Raw genomic sequence first — 7,078 nt, 5'->3', positions numbered from 1 at the left:
GATAGGCAGAAGTGAAATGAAGTCAGTTGGGCGGTTGTCGCGTGACCGACTGTTTTACATCATGTGGAGGTAGAGATGCAGATTTCCATATCCAGGTGTTGTATTTTACATCTGCTGGAGTAGGTGATGTAATTTTTTTGCATCTACAACATCTATTGGAGGTAGGTTTTGGGTCTCGAAGATGTATAAGTTAGTTATTTTTACATCTATATCACCTTTAAAGATGCTTTGAACACACGATCGTTAGGTGTGGTGATATTTCTTCGTGGAGTCCTAGTTCTGCCTGTTGCTCCGTATTGTCGCACTCGCAACTGTTGCGGCCTCCTGTGTGGTATTTCAGTCACCCGAGGATCCCTGTCAAGTACTCCCTTCGTGAAAAAGTATAAGAGCGTTTAGATCATTAAAGTAGTGATCTAAATGCTCTTATATTTCTTTATAGAGGGAGTACTAATAGCTGTAGTGATGGAGAGGATGCGTCAATAGATTGAGGATGTGAGTCGTGAGAGAAAGGCAGTTCGTGTTTGAGATTTAGCTACTACTTGTCAGCATTACCAGCTAATCAGTTGTTGAAGTAGCAAAACCTTGCCAGAAGGAAACGAAAGTAGCATGCAGTTACTCCGGGTTTTTTGCTAATACTTCTATGGCGATGCTTGTTACTCACATGTAAGGTATGGTCAGAGATGTACGTCGAAGATCTTACCATCCTCAAAAACCAAGAGAAAAATAAGAGTAAGAGCATCTCCAATACCACCCTATTATAGGGCACCAAAAAGTAGTTTTAGGGTGCAAAAAAGTAAGTTTTAGGACATGGATTTTTTATGATCAAATAGCAACTCTATGATAGGGCAACACTGCTCCAACAACTGCCTATAATAGGGCACCAAAACATCAAAACTAGACTAGACTAGATCATTGCAAATTTGATCCAAGCATAGAGCCGCAAACATGCAAATTAAACAGAGTTTCGATACAAACTTAACATATCCGAGTACTGCAAGCTATAGGCAACTACTGACAACTACTTTCACTAAGATTGTTTATAACTCCTCGTCGACCTTCTTCACCTCGTCCTCTTACCTGAGCTTGATTGATACGTCTCCAACGTATCTATAATTTTTGATTGTTCCATGCTATTATATTACCCATTTTGGATGTTTATGGGCTTTACTTTACACATTCATATCATTTTTGGGACTAACCTACTAACCGGAGGCCCAGCCCGTATTGCTGTTTTTTTGCCTATTTCAGTGTTTTGAAGAAAAGGAATATCAAACGGAGTCCAAATGTAATGAAACCTTCAGGAGCGTGACTTTTGGAACAAACGTGACCCAGAGGACTTGGAGTGCAAGTCAAGAAGCAGCCGAGGCGGCCACGAGGGTGGAGGGCGTGTCCCCTATCTCATGGGCCCCTCGGGCGGCCACCGACCTACTTCTTCCTCCTATATATACCCACGTACCCCGAGAACATCCAAGGAGCCAACGAAAACCTAATTCCACCGCCGCAACCTTCTGTATCCGCGAGATCCCATCTTGGAGCCTTCGTCGGTGCTCCGCCGGAGGGGGAATCGACCACGGAGGGCTTCTACATCAACACCATAGCCCCTCCGATGAGTTGTGAGTAGTTTACCACAGACCTTCGGGTCCATAGATATTAGCTAGATGGCTCTTCTCTCTTTTTGGATCTCAATACCACGTTCTCCTCGATATTCTTGGAGATCTATTTGATGTATTTCTTTTTGCGGTGTGTTTGTCGAGATCCGATGAATTGTGGGTTTATGATCAAGTTTATCTATGAGAAATATTTGAATCTCCTCTGAATTCTTTTATGTATGATTGAGTTATCTTTGCAAGTCTCTTCGAATTATCAGTTTGGTTTGGCCTACTAGATTGATCTTTCTTGCAATGGGAGAAGTGATTAGCTTTGTGTTCAATCTTGCGGTGTCCTTTCCCAGTGACAATAGGGGCAGCAAGGCACGTATTGCATTGTTGCCATCGAGGATAAAAAGATGGGGTTTATATCATATTGCATGAGTTTATCTCTCTACATCATGCCATATTTCTTAATGCGTTACTCTATTCTTTATGAACTTAATACTCTAGATGCATGCTGGATAGCGGTCGATGTGTGGAGTAATAGTAGTAGATGCAGGCAGGAGTCGGTCTACTTGTCGCGGACGTGATGCCTATATACATGATCATGCCTAGATAATCTCATAATTATTCGCTTTTCTATCAATTGCTCGACAGTAATTTGTTCACCCACTGTAATACTTATGCTATCTTGAGAGAAGCCACTAGTGAAACCTATGGCCCCCAGGTCTATCTTTTATCATATAAGCTTTCAATCTACTTTTATTTGCATCTTTACTTTTCTAATCTATATTATAAAATACCAAAAATATATTTATCTTATCATACTATCTCTATCAGATCTCACTTTTGCAAGTGGCCGTGAAGGGATTGACAACCCCTTTATTGTGTTGGTTGCGAGTTCTTTGTTTGTTTGTATAGGTGCGTGGGACTTTTGAGGAGCATCCTACTGGATTGATACCTTTGTTCTCAAAAACTAAGGGAAATACTTACGCTACTATTGCTGCATTACCCTTTCCTCTTCAAGGAAAACCAACGCAAGCTCAAGACGTAGCAAGAAGGATTTCTGGCACCGTTGCCGGGGAGGTCTTCGCTCAAGTCAAGACATACCAAGTACCCATCACAAACTCATCTCCCTCGCATTTACATTATTTGCCATTTGCCTCTCGTTTTCCTCTCCCCCACTTCACCCTTGCCGTTTTATTCGCCCTCTTTTTCCCAATCTTCTCCTCTCTCTTTCGCTTGCCTTTTTTTGTTTGCTTGTGTGTTGGATTACTTGTCGCCATGGCGCAAGATAATACCAAATTGTGTGATTTTTCCAATACCAATAATAATGATTTCCTTAGTATTCCGATTGCTCCTCTTAATGATGTTGAGTCTTGTGAAATCAATACTGCTTTCTTGAATCTTGTTATGAAACATCAATTCGCCAGCCTTCCTAATGAAGATGCCGCTACCCATCTAAACAACTTTGTTGATTCGTGTGATATGCAAAAGAAGAAAGATACGGATAATGATATTGTTAAATTGAAGTTATTTCCGTTTTCCCTTGGGGATCGTGCTAAAGTTTGGTTTTCGTCTTTGCCTAAAAATAGTATTGATTCTTGGAACAAGTGCAAAGATGCTTTTATCTCTAAGTATTTTCCTCCCGCTAAGATCATCACTCTTAGGAACGATATTATGAATTTTAAACAACTTGATCATGAGCATGTTGCCCAATCTTGGGAAAGAATGAAATTGATGATTCGCAATTGCCCTACTCATGGTTTGGATTTATGGATGATCATAGAAAAAATTTATGCCGGATTGAATTTTGCTTCTAGAAATCTTTTAGATTCGGCCGCGGGAGGCACGTTTATGGAAATCACTTTAGGAGATGCTACAAAACTCCTTGATAATATTATGGCTAATTATTCTCAATGGCACACCGAAAGATCTACTAGTAAAGAAGTGCATGCTATAGAAGAAATTAATGTTTTGAGTGGAAAGATGGATGAACTTATGAAATTGTTTGCTACTAAGAGTGCTCCTATTGATCCCAATGATATGCCTTTATCTACTTTGATTAAGAATAATAATGAATCTATGGATGTGAATTTTGTTGGTAGGAATAGTTTTGAAAACAATGCTTATAGAGGAAACTTTAATTCTAGACCGTTCCCTAGTAATTCCTCTAATAATTATGGAAATTCCTACAATAATTCTTATGGTAATTTTAATAAGATTCCCTCTGATTTTGAGAATGGTGTGAAAGAATTTATGATCTCTCAAAAGAATTTTAATGCCTTGCTTGAAGAAAAATTGCTCAAAGTTGATGATTTGGCTAGGAACATTGATAGACTTTCGCTTGATGTTGATTCTCTGAAACTTAGATCTACTCCTCCTAAGCATGATCTCAATGAGTCTCTCAAAGCTATGAGAATTTCCATTGATGAATGCAAGAAAAGAACTGCTATATTGCGTGCTAAGAAAGATTGCTTTGTAAAGGCATGTTCTTCTAGTTTCCATGAAAATAATGATGAAGATCTTAAAGTTATTGATGTGTCCCCTATTAGATATTTGTTTTGAAATATGAATCTTAATAATAATGGGACTGGAGATGAGTCAACTTTAGTTAAAAGGTGTCCCAATGATTCGGAGTTTTTAGATCTTGATGCTAAATTTGGTAAAAGTGCGATTGGAGAGGTAAAGACTGTAAATAGCATTGAACCCACTATCTTGGATTTCAAGGAATTTAATTATGATAATTTTTCTTTAGAAGGTTGTATTTCCTTGTTTCAATCCGTTGTGAATTCTCCTCATGCTTATAGTCAAAATAAAGTTTTTACCAAACATATTGTGGATGCCTTGATGCAATCTTTTGATGAAAAACTTAATTTGGAAGTTTCTATACCTAGAAAACTTAATGATGAGTGGGAACCTACTATAAAGATTAAAATCAAAGATCATGAGTGTTATGCTTTGTGTGCTTTGGGTGCTAGTGTTTCCACAATTCTGAAAACTTTATGTGATATTCTAGGTTTCCACGATCTTTATGATTGCTCTTTAAATTTGCACCTTGCAAATTCCACCATTAAAAAGCCAATGGGAAGGATCAATGATGTTCTCATTTTTGCAAATATAAATTTGGTGCCCGTAGATTTTATCGTTCTTGATATAGATTGCAATCTTTCTTGCCCTATTATTCTTGGTAGACCTTTCCTTAGAATGATTGGCATGATTATTGATATGAAGGAAGGGAATATTAGATTCCAATATCCATTAAGGAAAGGCATGGAGCACTTTCCAAGAAAGAAAGTTAAATTACCTTATGAATTTATCATGCGTGCTACTTATGAATTGAGTGCCAAAGATAGCACTACTTAGATCTATCCTCGCTTTTATGCCTAGCTAGGGGCGTTAAATGATACCAATTTTATTTGTGTTTTTTGTTTTTGTTTCTGTTTAGTAATAATTTTTGCATCTACCTTATGTTTAGATGTGTTTTTATGTTTTAATTAGTGTTTGTGCCAAGTAGAACCTATAGGATAACCTATGGTGATAGCTAATTTGCTTCTGCTGAAAAACAGAAACTTTGCACGCACGAAATTAGTTTTGTTAAATTACAGAAACGTGATTTTGCGTTGATTCTTTTTGCTGTAGATCAATAGATAAAGTTACCAGGACTTCCTATTTTGTTAGGATTTTTAGAGTTACAGAAGTATTCATGGGTTACAGATTGCTACAGACTGTTCTGTTTTTAACAGATTCTGTTTTTCGTGTTTTGTTTGCTTATTTTGATGCATCTATGGCTAGTATTAAGTGGTATGAACCATAGAGAACTTGGAATACAGTAGGTTTAACACCAATAAAAATAAAGAATGAGTTCATTACAGTACCTTATGTGGTGGTTTTGCTTTCTTTCACTAACGGAGCTTATGAGATTTCCTGTTGAGTTTTGTGTTGTGAAGTTTTCAAGTTTTGGGTAAAGATTTGATGGACTATGGAATAAGGAGTGGCAAGAGCCTAAGCTTGGGGATGCCCATGGCACCACAAGATATTCAAGAATAGCCATAATCCTAAGCTTGGGGATGCCCCCGGAAGGCATCCCCTCTTTCGTCTTCGTTCATTGGTAACTTTACTTGGAGCTATATTTTTATTCGCCACATGATATGTGTTTTGCTTGGAGGGTCTTGTATGATATTAGCCTTTGCCTTTTAGTTTAACACAATCATCCTTGCTGTACACACCTTTTGGGAGAAGCCCACTTGATTGAAATTTATTAGAATACTCTATGTGCTTCACTTATATCTTTTGAGTTAGATAGTTTTTGCTCTAGTGCTTCACTTATATATTTTAGAGCACGGCAGTGGATTAATTTTGAAGAAATTGTTGATCTCTCATGCTTCACTTATATTATTTTGAGAGTCTTTTAGAACCGCATGGTATTTGCTATGGTTATAAAATTGATCCTAGAATGGTAGGCATCCAAGTTGGGTATAATAAAAACTATCATAGGAAGTGAATTGGATGCTATGATCAATTTGATACTTGATAATTGTTTTGAGATATGGAGGTAGTGATATTAAAAGTCATGCTAGTTGGGTGATTATGAATTTAAAGAATGCTTGTGTTGAAGTTTGTGATTCCCGTAGCATGCACATATGGTGAACCGCTTTGTGATGAAGTTGGAGCATAATTTTATTTATTGAGTGTCTTCCTTATGAGTGGCGGTCGGGGATGAGCGATGGTCTTTTCCTACCAATCTATCCCCTAGGAGCATGCGCGTAATACTTTGTTTTTGATGACTTGTAGATTTTTGCAATAAGTATATGAGTTCTTTTGACTAATGTTGAGTCCATGGATTATACGCACTCTCACCCTTCCACCATTGCTAGCCTCTCTTGTGCCGCGCAACTTTCGCCGGTACCATATACCCACCATATACCTTCCTCAAAACAGCCACCATACCTACCTATTATGGCATTTCCATAGCCATTCTGAGATATATTGCCATGCAACTTTCCACCATTCCGTTTATATGACATGCATCATTATTGTCATATTGCTCTTTGCATGATCATGTAGTTGACATCGTATTTGTGGCAAGGCCACCTTCATAATTTTCATACATGTCACTCTTGATTCATTGCACATCCCGGTACACCGCTGGAGGCATTCATACAGAGTCATATCTTGTTCTAGTATTGAGTTGTAATCTTGAGTTGTAAATTAAATAAAAGTGTGATGATATTCATTATTAGAGCATTGTCCCAGTGAGGAAAAGGATGATGGAGACTATGATTCCCCCACAAGTCGGGATGAGACTTCAGACTTCAAGAAAAAAAAGAAAAAAAAGAGAAAGGCCAGAAAAAAGAAGGCCCCAAAAAAATAAGAGAAAAAGAGAGAAGGTACAATGCTACTATCCTTTTTACCACACTTGTGCTTCAAAGTAGCACCATGATCTTCATGATAGAGAGTCTCCTATGTTGTCACTTTCATATACTAGT

This window comes from Triticum dicoccoides, chromosome 7B (genome assembly GCF_002162155.2).
Source record: "Triticum dicoccoides isolate Atlit2015 ecotype Zavitan chromosome 7B, WEW_v2.0, whole genome shotgun sequence".
NCBI classification, from domain to species: Eukaryota; Viridiplantae; Streptophyta; class Magnoliopsida; order Poales; family Poaceae; genus Triticum; species Triticum dicoccoides.
Note: the sequence above shows the minus strand (reverse complement) of the source record.